Here is a 17,861-nt window from a genome sequence, read left to right as displayed (position 1 = left end):
GGAATTGTGGCTTCTCTGTCTGCTGTGGGGCCACTGCCTTTGATGCCTGGTCTTGACTAGGCTGTGAACTCGGCAGGGCGGGGCGCCTCTGGCCTGTTTTGCTCCGCTGAGAGTTGCTAGCCTGAGGGAGGCAGCCTCCTTGGCATAGGTGGGTATGGAATGCAGCTGCGTTTTGGGCTGGGAATTAGCTTCCTCTGTGACCGGCCCGTTTAGCTGTTCCAGGAACTGTTTGTTCCTCCCTCTGGTGTTTCCGTGCCCCCGGTAGCTGCTTGCAGACCAGGACTCACCTCCCACCAAGGCAGGGGGCGTTCTTCTGGGTGGAGCTGGTTCTCACTGTTTCGGCCCCTCCTGCCCTTTTCAAAGATGGCTTTTTTGACCTCGCTTTCCCCAGGCCCGCTTCAGTTCCAATCTGGTCTGACCCTATGCCAGTGGCAAAGATGGCGCTTTGCTCTGGCGGTGGGGACAGGGAAGCCTTCCAGAAGCTGGTCTGTGGGCACGAGTGAGAATATCTTTTGTGGGGTACTCACGCTGTCTCTGCGATGTCAGGTCGTCTGTGCTCAGCCGCCGTCAGGAGTATTTCTTGCAGGTCTACACTGAGCGCTTTAGCTGTGCGAAGTGCAGGGGGCTGTGCCGGGCACTGTGCCGGAGCCGGCACTGGCACGGCGGCGGGACGCCCCCCGGAGCTCAAATCTGTGTTTTCAGATGAGCAAAGTCGATTTTTCCTACCTGGTCAGAATCCCTGTACTGTTAGAACTTACTTTGGCTGTCTTTCTAGGAGTAAAAGTTTCTATGGGGTGAGAAAATGACGATATCGGAGGGAGCTCTGCTAGGGCTCTGCTTGTCCTCCGCCGTCTTCCTCGGGAACTCTATATAAATTTTAGAATCAGCTTTTAAGTCTTGGTCAAGAAGTCAGCACTAATTTTGAGAGGATTTACACTGTCTTTAAGTCAATTGGGAGAAATTTCCATCTTTATAATACTAAGACTCATTAACATGGATTTGAAATTTAATTCAATTATCTTAATGTCTTTCAAAATAATTTGTAGTTTTCTGAATACATTTTTAACTACTTATGCTAAATTTATTCTATATTTTATATTGTTTTATGTTATTATAAGTGGATTATATAACCTCAAGAGCTATATTTTCACTTATTCTTTAGCTATTTGTTTTTGTCAACAAATTCATTTATAAATCTATTTTTAAAATATTTTAACAATTTATATTCCTAGACAATTTATTGAGCTTTCCGTGTCCCTGAGAAATGAACAGGATGGTAAATTTTTCCTCATTTAAAGTTTTATTAATTGCTTGATTACTTTATTTGGCTAAGTGTAAAGAAAATATGTTTTTCATTGCATTTTTGTTTTTGGTTAGTTGACTAATCAATTCCCTATTCAAACTATTTTGTAGTGAGATAATTTCATTTCCCTTCACTTACATACATCATTTCCTTAAATGAATGTACTAATCATTTACACTGTGTGTAAAAAAGCCTTTCTTTTTAGAGAAAAATGAAGAGGATGGACTTACAAGTAATAGTTTTACATACTCTATAGAATTTAAAGGAATCAGGAATTTTTTCTAAATATAGACTTTCTAAGGAATAAAGTTTACTTCCATATGTGCATTTGGGAAATGTACTTGTAATTACAAAAGAGGTAACACCTTATTTCACATGTGAAGTTCATCTAATTCTCACATACTTCATACGTTTTGTTAATGAGGAAAATAATTATTTTTCTACAAATTTATGTTTAATATATGCAAAATGTTCTGGATCACAAAGGCTAATTTTATCCGCTGATAAATTCCAGACTTCCTTTCAGATCCTGAAATTTACTTCTCTCTCCCTTGGTGTCAATGATTGACAGTTTTTAATTGTGTATAATAAGCAGTAAATCCACTAAGAAAACAAAACCAAGAGATTATGTCATTAGCTCTGATGGCTACAATGAAGATTAGGTAGCGGTTTTGTTCCCTTAGTGTTATTCGTAGATTCTAAATGCTATCAATGTTTAATGTTAATATTAGTTTTATTTAAACATGCTGTCTTATTTCCTTAAAACCTTTTAAAATTCATAATGACAGTATTTAATTATTTGATGTATTTGTGAGAATGATGACTCATTAAATAAATAAACATGCATTAGTATACTATTACATTTGTAATTTGTTTTCTTTACATAATTAAATCCATATTTGCAAGAAAAATTGTGAAAAGAAACAGAAAGCCCACAGATTGGGAGAAGATCTTTACCTGCCATACAACGGACAAAGGCCTCATATCTAAAGTATATACAGATCTAAAAATATTACATTCCTCCAAAACAAAACAGCAAAGAACCAATAGCCCCCTCATCAAGTGGGCTAAAGACTTGAAAAGAGACTTCTCTGATGAGGAAATGAGACTGGCCAGAGACATATGAAAAAGTGCTCTACATCACTGGCCATAAAAGAAATTCAAATCAAAACAACATTGAGATTCCATCTCACCCTAGTAAGAATGTCCTATGTCAAGAAAACTAACAATAAAAAATGTTGGAGAGGATATGGCCAAAAGGGAACCCTACTTCATCGTTGATGGGAATGTAAACTGGTTCAGCCACTCTGGAAAGTGGTATGGAGATTCCTCAGAAGGCTAAGCATAGAGCTCCCCTATGAGCCAGCAGCCCCACTTTTGGGCATCTACCCAAAAGACCACAAACAAGAACACACTAAAGCCACCAGCACAACAATGTTCATCGCAGCACAATTTGTCATAGCAAGAATTTGCAACCAACCCAGATGCCCCTCAGTGGACGAATGGATCAGGGAAATGTGGTACACATACACAATGGAATTTTATGCCTCTATCAGAAAGAATGACATTGCCCCATTTGTAAGGAAATGGAAGGACTTGGAAAAATTATATTAAGTGAAGTGAGCCAGACCCAAGAAACATGGACTCAATGTTCTACCTCATAGGGAATAATTAGCACATATTTAGGCTAGTCACAGCAGAGGATCACAAGAGCCCAATAGCTATACCCTTATGAACACAAAAGATTATGCTAAGTGAAATGAACTCCATGTCATGGAAACGACTGTTGTATCACTGTTGTAATTACTTTTAACATACGATGTGAAACCGTAGCTTCTATTGTTGATGATCCTCTTGTATCCCCTTTATGTAGTTGTACCTGCACTATCTCTGTACGTTATCTGAGTACATTGGAAACCGTGTCTACATGTATTAGAACTAGGGACCTGAAAGGGAATACCAAAATCGAGAGACACAGGGTTAAAAAGACAAAAGATTAGAAAAGCAATACTTGCAAAACTGTTTAGTGGACATCTACTGAATAACTTATGGGGGGAAAGGGAAAGGGGGAGGGCGGAATGAGGGAGGAGGTAACAAACAGTACAAGAAATGTATCCAAAGCCTAACGAACGTATGAATCTGAAAAAAAAAAAAAAACAATAAACTGTATGAATAAGCTGAGTGTAAATTGTTCACCTGTAATCTTGAGGCTAAGATCTGAGGATTACAGTTTCCTACTTGTATTGGGAGGAAAGTCCATGAGACTCTTGTTTCCAAGAAACTACCAAATAAAAATCTGGAAGTGGAATTGTGTGTTGATCAAGTGTTAAGACACTATACTTGAGCAAAAAAATCAGGGACAACACGCAAGCCTCGAGTTTAAGCCCCAGGCCTCACAAACAGACAGACGGACAAACAGAGCGACAGATAAATACATAAGGGAGCCAAATCAATTCAGAACATTTGTATTGTTTTGTGACATTACTTAATTATTAATTCACTCACATTAGCGCTTATGCTAATGTTAAAAGTCATAATAGAAATCAATGTGCCAAATGTGCTTTGCTGTGTATTGTATCATTTGTACTAAAAAAAAATATGCACTGTGGTCACCACTATTGTTCTCATTTTATACTTAAAGAATTCGAGAAACTAGATAAGTTGTAATGTCTTTCATTTATGCAGGTTGTGAAGACTTATTTTTATACCTGTGTTTATTCTTACTATCAGTCAGCATATCTTGATTTTGTATTACATGTCCAGTGATAAGTGTGGAAGTGAGGATAAGATAAAGCCCTTTCCTTTAAAACAGAAAAAAAACTTAAACATGCCTATAAATCAATAAAAATTTCAGCTATTGAATGTTATGATGAACCCAAAATATTCTTGTAGGGTAGAGATTGACTCGCTGGGGAGGAGGGCCACTGAATTAGTGAGAATCACGTTAGTTGAGAATTTAATGATGAAAAGGCATTACCAATACAAACTTGAAAGGAAACAGGTTTACTTATGTAGCCACATTTTAAAACTGTAAAATGCTACAAGGGAGATACTCACTTTTATTCAATGGTTAAGGAGTACAGGAAGAAAACACATAGATTAGAAAATATAGTAGCTTCAAGGTTATGTAATGGTATGTATGCATCTTATTCACTAATATTTTGTTTATTTTTGGCATCTATTTCATTAGCATAAATTGTTAAAGAAATTTTATTGTAATATTTCTACAAATACACATTGATCAAATTACTCCCCATCCCCCCACTCTGGTGTTTTGATGATGCTAAATTTTAAACAAACACCTGCTTCACACTTTCTGGTGCTTGACCATTAGAACAAAGCCTCCAGCCTAGCCTTTTGCTGTTTATTTTGTTCTTCTCTTCTCTTCTCTCCTGTCCCCTCCCCTCCTCTCCCCTCAACTCCCCTCTTCTCCCTTTTTCCCTCCCCTCTCATCTCTTCTTGCCTCTTGACTCAAACTCAGTATCTGATGTTTTCACTCTTTGGCTAGTGCCCTACCAAATGAGCCACGCTTTAATTCTTTTGCTGATTATTTTGAAAGATTAAGTTTCATGTACTTTTCCCCCTGATCTACCTTCTAACATGATCCTTAAATTTCAGCCTCCTGAAAAGCTAGGACTACAGGCATGAGCTACTATTTTGCTCCATTTTTCAAATAGTATATAGGAAGGTTCATCATAGGAATCATTATACGTATGATTTTGACTATGTTCTCTCCCAGTAACCTCTCTCTTTACCCTCCCAATTCCTTGTTCATTTCCGACAGAAAGCTCTATTTAAAATTATATTCTATTATTCATTAATATTATGCATATTTATTATTGTGCAGACATGTAAAAACATGCATACACTTATACTTGATATTAACTTCCCTTTGAGAAAAGCTACTTTTATCATACAAAATGACAGTGTTTTTCTTTATAAAGTTTATTTAACTAGTTGTAAAAGGGAACTGTCATTCGATGAAGCAGTTTTTGCATTCAGTGATCTTGAACTATGACATACCTTTTATCATTCTCCTCCATCCCTCTCAACCCCAGGCCTTTCCTTAATTTTCTTAATTTTGTAGTATATGCATTGTATTTTATAGCCACATTTTCTCTCTTCTATGCTATTTCTGTTATATATTTTCTATCCTCTTTTTGTCCTATGTACATCTTTAAATTTAAAATGACTCTCTTGTGGGTGGTGTATAGTTGAATCTTGCTCATGTTTATGCAGTGAACACTGGAGAGTTAAATCAATTAAATTAGATACTGAGAAGACTTACTTTTGTCATTTTATTGTTTTAGGTCTGCTCTGCAGATTTATAGTCCTTTTCCTCTCGATTTTCTTTCATGATTGTTGTTACATTTTTGTGCTGCTGTGTTTTGATCTTTTTCTCTTTGTTTCTCAGAGTTGTTTGACTTTTCTATTCTAGAGGAGTAATTTAATGCTTGTCTGAAATCGTCATGCTTGTTCTCTGATTCTTCCAATTGTATTTTATTATGGACTGTGCTTAGACTCAGGCAAGATAAGAACTATGTCTGAAGACAAATCCTTGAGCAAAAATTGATCAGAACATTGGAAATATGGTTCTGTTTTCTGTGTTCTCTCAAGGAAGGAAAAGTAGCTGGGTCATTTATTTCTAGCACACAAAATTTTTAGGTTAAAACATTGCAATATGGTAAGAAATTCCCACAGTTTCTGTACCATCTTTAATGTTACTTATATCCGATTCACTTAGCATATAGGAGTCTCATGCCTAGTTTTCTGAGTTTTCACAAAAGTTTCTTATATTATCAGGGAACTCCATAGTGGAGCCAGGGTCTCCATGGTGCAAAGAAGAATGTGGAAATTTCTATTCTATTATCTTCTTGATTCCAGTTCTTTGCATATATTTTATTTTGATTGTATTTACTAATTCAATATTGATTCCAAAAATATGTTGATCAGTAATATGAAATGAATTGTTTATTCAAACACCCCTTATTTTCAAAAAATGAAGTAGGGAAACAGTTCAATGTTGGAAGCCTTAGTTTCCATCTCTAGCATCACAAAGTAATAATCATGTTAGTTTTCTACAAAATAAGTGATCATGCTACTTCACTGGGATTCGTTTTAGATTTTTTTCTACCTTGAATAATTAATTATCTCTATTTAAATCACATATGAGATAACATGTATGATTACTTGTTCTATTCTCCATAGCATATTAACTATTTCCTCTTTCCTTTTCCTTACATTTAGTTAATAATTCTAGTACTAAATACAGATGTTTATAAAGCAAATGTAAACGTGAATAGCTATAACTCTTTCATTGCAGCTGAGGACTGTACATTGTTTGTAAGATGTGGTTTGAGCTGGCTAAGGAGAAATTTTATGAAATCATGTTATAGGTTAGGCTTACTTAAAGAAAACCTAGCACTGTGACAGTCATTTGGGAAATGGTATAAACATGTGTAGGTTTCATATATGTTAACAATACATGATTATTTCAGTTCCAACTTACCAAGAAAATTTGTCATGAAAGTTTATATCCATTCAATCCTAAACTATTTCCTACTGAAAAGATTTGAGCTTTGAGATAGAACTCAAACTTCTATGGCTTTAAGTGACAAAACTCTAAAGAAAACCATTTGTTCATTAAAACCATTTGTTCATTGTTCATGGCAAAGTGAATTTAATCTTTCCTAACCCATCCTTCTTCATGTATGTGTTTTCCTGGTAAGAAAACAAAACAAGTTATAAGGTCTGGTCAAATATTATATACTTCTCCAGTTTCGAGGAAAGGCATAGATTCAGTAATTATTTTTATCTCCTTTGGTGCATATGTGAAGAATCAAGAAAAACATTTTTCTTCAACAGGTAAGTAATTCACTTCCACTGAAGTACAACTGTGGGGAAATTTAATATATTCTTATATCTTTTAGATTTAGATGAAGTTTTAGAAAGTACTTTAACATTGCACTTTTATTTCATACATGATCTATAAATTAAACCAGCAAAATACAGATAAAATAATTAGTTTAAAAATATAATCAACTGTTCCCTTTTAGAATTTATTTATTTATTTATTAATGTATGTACCTTACATTTAATACTTTTTGTAGTATTTCCTTACTTGTATGCTTGCTAACCACTTACTTCTTTCATTAACTTTTTAATATTGATCTGTAACATCTATATAGTTTCACTTATTTCTGAAAAGACCATATCGTGGTGTGTGTGTGCGTGCGTGTGCATGTATGTGTGTGTGTTTTGGGGGTGCTGGGCCTGAAGCTTGAACTCAGGACTGGGCTATAACCCTCAGCCATTTTGATCAAGGCTAGTGTTCTATCATTTGAGCCACAGATTCATTGCTAGTTTTTGGGTAGTGAATTGGGAGTAAGAATCTTATGGATTTTTCATCTTGGGCTGGTTTTGAATCACAGTTCTCAAATCTCAGCCTCTTGAAAAGGATTACAGGTATTAGCCACCAGCATCTGACCAGACTATCTGTTTTTTTCAATTTTTATACCAGATTTGGTTTTCAGTCTTCTGTTAATAACAATATTTCAGGTAACTGCAACAAAGAGCATAGTTCACAAGTGCTGATTTAAAGCAATAAGAGTATTTGTTCCTTTTGCAACAAGAACCCTGGAGATACGTAATACTTAATATAATACTTTATTGATATAAGCAAAAACACTGGTTTGCTTACTATCCCTAACTTTGCCATTATTATAATGTGTGCAACATTCAGATAGCTGTACAATGGTTCATTCTCTCCAGCCATTGTTTCTGTTCCCTAAGCAAAAGAAAATGAGAAGATGAAGATTGCAAAATAAGTTAAGAAATAAGCTGCTTTCAAAATTTTTCCTGGGTCTTTATTAATGATTTTTTTTTCAAATTATGTGGAGCAAATTGCATGATGAGAATTATGTGCATGGGAATTTTGAGAACAAACTACATATTTTTCAATACTATGTAGTAAATAAAAGTAAAAGAAAACTTTTGGCACATTTTTTGTCTAACACTTTCAATAACTTATGATATCATAGTTTATGCTTCTCCATTTGGACATTTAGACATGAATATATCTTGCTTGAGTAGTTATATGATGGAAATGGCTATAATAAAATTAGGTATTATACACTGAGTTTTACAAAGGATAGAGTGTGTCAATTATGTTGCGTCAGTCTTGAAGTCATGAATTTTTACTGGATTATTACTGGATTTTACTGGATTATTATTCCTATTATATTAATGAGAAATGGTAAGAGTCATTAAAGTATTTTCAATATAATTTTAATTAGTAAGCAATAAATTTATATTATAGTTCATAGATATTCAAGGCCCATCTTTATAGGAGTTGTGATATACTCTTTATTAACCTGGCTTTTATTTTCATTGCATATTTGTGCTTATCCCCTATTTTCTTCACCTAAAATCTAGATATTCACTTAGATATTCTACAGTATAATTTAATCTTATTCTGACAATACAGAGTTTGAAGGTTTTATTTATTTTATTTTTAATTTAATTTTTTATTGTCAAAGTAATGTACAGAGGGGTTACATTTACATAGGTAAGGCAGTGAGTACATTTCTTTTTTAAAAAAATTATTGTTTTTATTTTATTGTCAAAGTGAAGTACACAGGGGTTACATATTTCATCCCTAATACAGTGAGTACATTTCTTTTCCAACTTGTTTCCTCCTTCCTTATTCACCCCTCCCCACTCCCTGTTTCCCTCCTTTCCTCTATGAGTTATATAGTTGTTTAAGACCATGAGGTTTAGTAAATATTGCTGTTGCCTTGGTTTGTCTTTTTTTCCTTTGTCTCTCAATTTTGGTGATCCCTTTCCCTTTCCGAATTCCAATACACGCACATGCAATATCCAGTGTATTAAAATCAGTTACAGTGCTATCAGGGGTAAAATCATGTGAAGGGAATACAGAAAAAGAAGAAGAAAAAAAAGAAGGGCACGGTTTCTCATGGCATGTTGAAAGTAACTACAACAGTGGTATCCACTTGTTTTTATAACTTGAAGTACATTTAGCTTAGGATCATCTTATGTGTTCATACTGGCATAGCTCTTAAGCTATTGTAATCTTCTAGGATTGTCTTAGATGTGTACTAATTATTCCTTATGAGGAGAACCATAGAGCCCATGTTTCTTTGGGTTTGGTTTACTTCACTTAGTATGAATTGTAACAAGTCTTTGCATTTCCTTATGAATGGGGCAGTGTCATTCTTTTTGTTAGAGGACTAGAATTCCACTGTGTATGTGTACCACATTTTCTTTTCTTTCTGTTTTTTTTTTTTTTTTGGCCAGTCCTGGGCCTTGGACTCAGGGCCTGAGCACTGTCCCTGGCTTCTTCCCGCTCAAGGCTAGCACTCCGCCACTTGAGCCACAGCGCCGCTTCTGGCCGTTTTCTGTATATGTGGTGCTGGGGAATCGAACCTAGGGCCTCGTGTATCCGAAGCAGGCACTCTTGCCACTAGGCTATATCCCCAGCCCACCACATTTTCTTGATTCACACATCTCTGAGGGTCATCTGGGTTGGTTTCATGTTTTAGCAATGACAAATTGTGCTGCAATAAATATAATTGTGCTGGTGGCTTTAGTGTGATCGTGCTTATAGTCTTTTGGGTAGATGCCCAAAAGTGGGGTGCTAGGTTGTAGGTTTAGCCTTTTTAGGAAGCTCCATAATGCTTCCCATAGTGGTTGAACAAGTTTTCACTCCTACCAACAATGTAGTAGGGTTCCCTTTTGGCCAAAGCCCCTCCAGCATTTGTTCTTATTATTTATACTGATAATGGCCATTCTTAGTGGGGTGAGGTGGAATCTCAGTGTAGTTTTGATTTTCATTTCTTTTATGGCCAGTGAGATAGCACACTTTTTCATTTGTCTCTTGTCCATTCTCATTTCATCTTCAGAGAAATTTCATTTTAAGTCTTTAGCCCATTTGTTGAGGGGGCTGTTGGTTCTTTGAGAATTTGTTTTGGAGGGATTTAATTTTTGAGTTCTATATAAATTTTGGATATTAGGTCTTTGTTTGTTGTATGGCCGGTAAAGATTTTCTCCAAGTCTGTGCACTTTTTACTAATCTTGGAGGCTATGTCCTTTGCTGTGCAGTAGCTCTATATTTTGATGCAATCCCATTTGTCCTACCTGTCTTTGATTTGTTGTATTTCTGGGTCTTTATTAAGAAAGTTGTGAGTACATTTCTTATCAAACTTTTTACCCCCGCCTTCATTTTTTACCACCTTCCCTCCTCCCCATTTCCCTCTCAACTCTCCCCTGAAATGTACAGTTTTTGTTACCACATATTTTCTTGTAAGTATTGCTGTTGTGTTGGGTCGCCTTTCACCCTTCGTCTCTCCATTTTGGTGTTCCCCTTCCCTAGTTCCAATAAATAAATATACAATACCTAGTGTACCAAAGTCATTCACAGTGACAACAGGAGTATTTATGTAATGGTACAAGGAAATTACAACTCGAAAACTTAAAAAACAAACAAACATTTTTTCTATATCAAAATTTGGGAAAAACTGGGAGATGGAGATGTAGTGGGTGATACTATTCAAAAGGAAATGCACTCATTACTTGAATTATGAAACTGTAACCCCCATGTACATCACATTTGTAACAAAAATAAAACATTAAATTTTTCTCACATTAGGACATGAAAATTAAGTCAGAACATATTTAACCAGTAATCCCTGCTAAAATAAGGAAATAAGTCCAGTGTGAACTGAATTCTAATATGGTATGTACAAGTATGACTGGACATTTTAAAGGAAGAATGAAATAATAGAAGCCTATGATAAGCACTTGTAAAAGTTAGAAAGCAAAATATGTTCAAAAGTTTGGAAGGAACTATTGGTCTATGTTAAATTATCCTACAATGTGCTCTCATGTAGCTTCACTCACATGCCTGATATTTTGGTAAAGATGGTTGGACAGTAACACTCAGCAACTACCATTGAAGATTGGAGTGATATATGACTTCTTTATTATGATGGTCTCTATGTAATTATATATGTGATTTTATGTTGATTCCTTTCAAAGATAAAGTCACCATATCTAGGAAAGGGAAGATACCAGTAACTTAACAACTGTACCCTGTTATGGGTCAAGTATCTTTCACCATATATTCTTGTTCACATTAGCAATAATGACCATCCATATGCAAGGTGATGGCACACAAACCCATCTATTTGTGCTCAAGTTTTGATACACTTTATTTATTACATAAGCACTTAGAAATTTTAAAGATATTTTAGACAGCAATGGCAGCATGTACATATCTTGACTATTATGTATATTATTTTGTAAGTCTCTCTACCCACGTTATTAAATTAAAAACAACACACTTTATGTGCTGAGAAAATGGCTCAAAAGGTAGAGGTAGTAGGTGGGAAACTGAGTGTACAAAACTCATTACCAAGAAAAAAGGGCCACAACTATAAAGGCTACTAATAAGGTGTCAAATAATTTATTGTAAATAATTTCTATCTCTCTATACATTACAACCCCTTATGAACCTAATTAAATTTCCTTTTTGACAGTTTTTCATGTTTGAATAAGATGCAAATTCCAATTATATTGGTATGATGCCCTAATATATGCAAATGTTTAAGTAAATTAGAAACATCAAACTGAAAAACTGATTCAGTTTATACTCCCTGTGACAGAAATACATATTTCCTTTGAAGACTTCTTTCCACCAGGCTCCTAAACCAAAATAAGATATTTGATTACCAATCCAAATATTATGTTACAGATTTTGTTCAGGAAATGGAAATCAGCAATTTTGTCTCCTTGAGAGCAATATGTCTACCAAGTTGAAACAATCCATAAAGGTAATTTTCCATAAACATTTACAATGTGAGGACTTTGGTTTATAAATTAATAGAGAAACTCATTTTATGAAAAAGTTATCATTAATCAATATGCATGATACAGAAATAACATTAGTTTCATCATCAGATTCTCTAAGGAAAAAAAATCACTGGATTTTAAACATTAAAATATTTCTCCTTAGTTATAGCTTAATATATCATTATTATCTTGTGAGGAGTATTCCCAAAGAGAAGTGAAGTTTGACTATGGAATGTTGCTCATTAAAATTATTGTCTGAATTTAGGTTACTTGATGACATTTTTAATGCAAGATACTAGAAATAGACTATATAAAAGAAGAGTAAGGCATATACATACATTAACTAATAAAATATAATTAAAATTTCTTTACCAATTGATGATTATCAACAGAAAACAAATTCATTGATCAACACAACTTTACCAAACAAAATCAAACCAAAGTATCATATTATTTTTCTTTTTATACACAAGGTATTTTTTATGCCACTAGCAATTTGCATTAAATATGTATTTTAATGTATTTTGGGTATTTGCAAAATGTCTGTCAGTTTTCAATAAACATATTTTTAATTTATAAAAATGATAGATTTTTTCAAATTTTTATTATCAAACTGATGTACAGAGAGGTCACACTTTCATACGTTAGGCATTGGATACATTTCTTGTACTGTTTGTTACCTCGTCCCTCATCCCTCCCTCCCCTTTCCCCCTTTCCCTTTTCCCCCCATGAGCTGTTCAGTTCATTTACACCAAACAGTTTTGCAAGTATTGCTTTTGTAGTTGTTTGTATTTTTTTACCCTATATACTACTGTTTACCAGTGTACATGGTTTCCAATATACTCAGATAAGATACAGAGATAGTGTAGGTACAACCACAGGAAGGGGATACAAGAGGATCATCAATAATAGAAGCCACAGTTACACATAAAACGTTGACAGTAGTTACAACAGTGATATAACAATCGTTTCCATAACATGGAGTTCATTTCACTCAGCATCATCTTATGTATCATTGCCACATTTGTAAGGAAATGGAAGAACTTGGAACAAATTATACTAAGTGAAGTGAGACAGACCCAAAGAAACGTGGACTCTATGGTCTCCCTTATAGGGAATAATTAGCACAGGTTTAGGCTAGTCACAGCAGAGGATCACAAGAGCCCAACAGCTATACCCTTATGAACACATAAAATTATAGATTTTATTGTTTTTTTTCAGTAACACTATATCCTTAAGGATTGTTTCAGAGAAACGATTAGTTTTTCTCTGTTAGAAAATCTGCTCCATCCTTGATATTCCTTGAAAAAGATTGAACATCTGATCTGAGATTTCCAAACTACCATGCAATCCCACAATACTCTTTAGGAGCTCAGTGTTATCTGATCCATAAAGTTGGATACTTGTAGCAATTTTCCACTTGTACATAAACTGGTACAGACCAGAATAATCCCTAGCAGGCTAGGAAGGCACAAGTAATGAGCTAAGGAAAGCACTTCACTTCCTTGATATCTATTTCTTTCTTTCCCTTTGACATACAGCTACGGCTTTAAGAAGTTCCCATGACAAGTCACCAAAGGAGGGAAACTGATCAGACAACTTTGTGCAAAAAGTTCATGATATGCTGGTATACACAAGAAGGGAACAACTATTATTGTAGAAAATTAGTGAGGGCTTCTCTATAAACTAAAGTGAGGGTGAATTTTATTGGTGGTCTAGTGGTTAGTGGTTTACCTTAAAAGCCACTGTACCCACTGTAAATAGGAAGAGAGAAAACTAACTTAATTATGGATCTATGAAGGTTTGTGGGTACAGAGAACTGAATTATCCATTTGACTAGACAAGGACTTGGACAATAATGAAAGTGGTGACAAGCTGAAGAAACAAGAGTGGTCACAGATACATGCTATGTTTATTTTCTACCCATTCTCCATAGAAGTAAAGTAGTGGTTTCAAATTTAGTGGGGATTTCACTGAACTGTACTATTTGGGACTCTATAGTGTTTGGAATATATTTTTTCATTTAGAAAAAATACAGGAGTGGAAACAGAAGAGTAAAGGAGACAGATTCTAAATGTTTTCAATTTACTTCTTGATTTACTCTTCTCACTTTCCATACTCTTCCCCTTCCCCATACTGAGATATTTATCATTGCAAGCTTCACAGAGAAACTCAGATAGTTTCTGTGATTTTGGTTATCAACAGAATGCAGTCAGGAGAATTTAAAACACTGAATAGAGAATTGTAATACATTCTTCATTTGCTCAGTGCATTATAATGAAGGAAACTAGTTGTCAATGGCTACATTCCTCTGTTCAAGACCCCAGATACTTCTGGGAAGCCATCACCTACAGCTATAGTTTGAGCTATTCTGTCTATATCACTACACTCTTCAGTAGTAAGAGTGGGAAGGACTTTTATTATTACCAGACCTGAGACATATTATGACTTACTCTTTTCCTTAAATACTGAGGATGTAGTAACTCTCTCTCACTGAAGAGTCATATGCCCCAAACTAGAAAATACACAGTTATTAACTTTTAATGAGGCTAATATCTAGTCATACCTTAGTTGCTAGTGCAATTAGGCCAACCACTTATTTACAAAGTACCTTCTAGTAATCTCAATTTGTAGACTCTATTTGCATCACCATTATGATTTAAATCTATTCCATTTCTTAATTAGCTTCTCTAACAAGATCAACAAATAGAGTTAACATGAAAGAGTAACCACATGATATGTCTAATAACATCCTCAACATTTAGTTTCCTATATATAAAATAGAGGTGAAATACAGAGGTGTTAAAGCTACATGAGTCAGGTAATGAGAGTTCTTTGGAAATCATGTCTCCCCTTCCCTTGCTGTCTCCCAGGTTTTCTCTCTTCTCCCCATCTACAAAATGTACAGTTCATTTTCCACATAGTGTCTAGTGAGTACTACTACTGTATTTCTTCTCTCTTTTTTCCACTTTCTGTGCTTACTTACCCTCCCAAAGACAAACAAACAAACAAGATAAAAGGAGAGGAAAACAAAAACAGCAACAATAGCAACTAAATTATAGTCTCTTGTTTCCTTTACTTGGATTTTATTTCATAAACTATTATTTTATATGATCATAAGAACATAGTTATTTAGCCTTTCTGATCTATTCCTATGCATATCCTCCTTTGGCTTCACTGTGTGTCCCAGTGTATATGGGCTTTAAATCATTCAATGTGTTTACTTGTAGATTTATAGGTACATTCTAGCTACCAAAAATGAGGAGAGACTTTTCTTCTTTTTTTTATACCATATACTTGTGTTTTGTTTTTGGCCAGTGCTGGGCCTTGAACTCTGTGCCTGAGCACTGTCCCTGACTTCCTTTTGCTCAAGGCTAGCACTCTGCCATTTGAGCCACAGCACCACTTCTGGCCATTTTCTATATATGTGTTGCTGAGTAATCGAACCTCGCACTTCATGTATATGGGGCAAGCACTCTTGCCACTAGGCCATATTCCTAGCCCTGAGGAAAAACTTTTCATTTCCTTATGAATCATACAATTTTATTCTGTCTGATGGATGAGTAAAATTCCATTGTTTATATATGCCACATTTTCTTGAAACATTCGCGCACTGACAGGTGTTGATTCCATATCTAATTTATGCTAAACAATGCTGCAATGAACATAGGTCTGCTGGTGGCTTTAGTGTGATGTTGTTTGTGTTCTAGTGGATAAATGCCCTTGAGTGGAATTCTCAATGATAAAAAGAATCTGGTAATATTTGTCTCATTAGCTCTTAGCTTTCAAGGTCTTGTTATATTTGTATTTGACAGGTAATTTCAGACAAACAGTATTTTGATATTATTAAACATAACAGAATATAGTTAAAAATGCTTAGGTACCTATAGTAACCTTGCCTCTTATTATGATCTGAAATAGTTACTTAAATATTCTTACTTTTGCTTTAAGTATCTTGTATATAATTCAGAAAGTAGATCATAAAATACTGTGAAGCTAAATTAATCATTTTCTGAAATATGGTTTGATATTGAGGCTCCCCTAGGAAGAGAGTGAATCACTGATTCCCACACCAAGATGACAGAAATTTAGTGTTACTGTTTTAAAATAATGTTCCTCATGAGTACATGAAAATTATCTATCAAATACTGGGCCCCTAGGTATGTGAATAATCAGAATTTTATTGAATACTGACATATAAACTCTCAGAGCTATTAATCAGAAGAATGAAATTCAAGAAAGTAGTTTCTGCTCATTTGTTGTTATTGTTAAATCCCTAGGCAATGTCTCTTATCTCACTGACCCACTGATGATACATTTATACAAAATGAAGTTCTCCATTGTGTTCAGAAATACAACAATATGCACTGTATCAAATAATCATAGACTCAGCTTATCAACAAGTACTATACCAAGTATTCATTTGCATTTTTCCTATTTAGAAGGTATTCTCTCACAGAAACAATGTTGTATATGGTAATAAAGTCCCCAGCACCACTCTCCAAGAATATTCAATCCAGAGGAAAGTAGCATATGGTAAATTTCCATAAAATATCTCAACAAAGAATAGAGTTATATGTTTGCACCTTAAGTGAAATGAATTGAAAATTCAATCATCAAGTGAATTATTCCATATAAACAGTATTTCATAGCATACAGCAAGAATAAGAACTTCTAGGAGGTACTTTTCTGCCTAGAGTCTACTACCCATAACTTAAAGCCACCAAGGGAGCAAGCAAACCAGGTATAGTACAAAGATAGTAAAAGCCCTGTGGAAGTAACAACTAATTTTTTTTATATTGGGGAAAAGGAAATATATAGCAATGTTGGTGGGAATGTAAACTAGTACAACCACTCTGGACATCAGCATGGAGGTTCCTCAAAATAACTAAATGTAGATCTTCCCTACAACCCAGCCGCACTACTCCTGGGCATCTACCCATAACATCATAAGCCAGGATACTCTAAAGACACATGTACTCCATGTTCATTGCTGTACTATTCACAAGAACAAAGTTATGGAAACCACCCATATGCCCTACAATAGATAAATGGATCAAAAATTGTACCTAAATACAATTACATTTTACAAAGCCATTACAAAGAATAATACTGTGTCATTTGCAGGAAAATGGATGGACATATAACAAATCGTGTTAAGTGAAGTAAGCCAAGTTCAGTGAGACCAACAATGTGTGTTTTCTCTTATATGCAGAAGGAAGATCTACCAGGACTTGATAAATTGTGCAAAACTTTAGGCATTGACATATAGTGAGACCAAAGAAGGATGCTCTGAGGGGGAGAATCCAAAGACTTTTTGTCTCTGGTCATATAAAACAATATTTATCAAAATAATTTCCAGGAGGGGCTGGGGATATGGCCTAGTGGCAAGAGTGCTTGCCTCGTATACATGAGGCCATGGTTCAATTTTCCAGCACCATATATACAGAAAATGGCCAGAAGGGGCGCTGTGGCTCAAGTGGCAGAGTGTTAGCCTTGAGCAAAAAGAAGCCAGGGACAGTGCTCAGGCCCTGAGCCCAGGTCCCAGGACTGCCCAAAAAAAAAAAAAAAAAAAGATTAAAATAAATTCCAGAAAATGGAAACAAGAATTTTATTTTTCTTTGTGGGTGACGTTGTGCAAAATGAAATGTACCCATTACCTGACTTATGAAATGGCCATCCCACTACA

The sequence above is a fragment of the Perognathus longimembris genome, chromosome 28 (genome assembly GCF_023159225.1).
Source record: "Perognathus longimembris pacificus isolate PPM17 chromosome 28, ASM2315922v1, whole genome shotgun sequence".
NCBI lineage: Eukaryota > Metazoa > Chordata > Mammalia > Rodentia > Heteromyidae > Perognathus > Perognathus longimembris.
Note: the sequence above shows the minus strand (reverse complement) of the source record.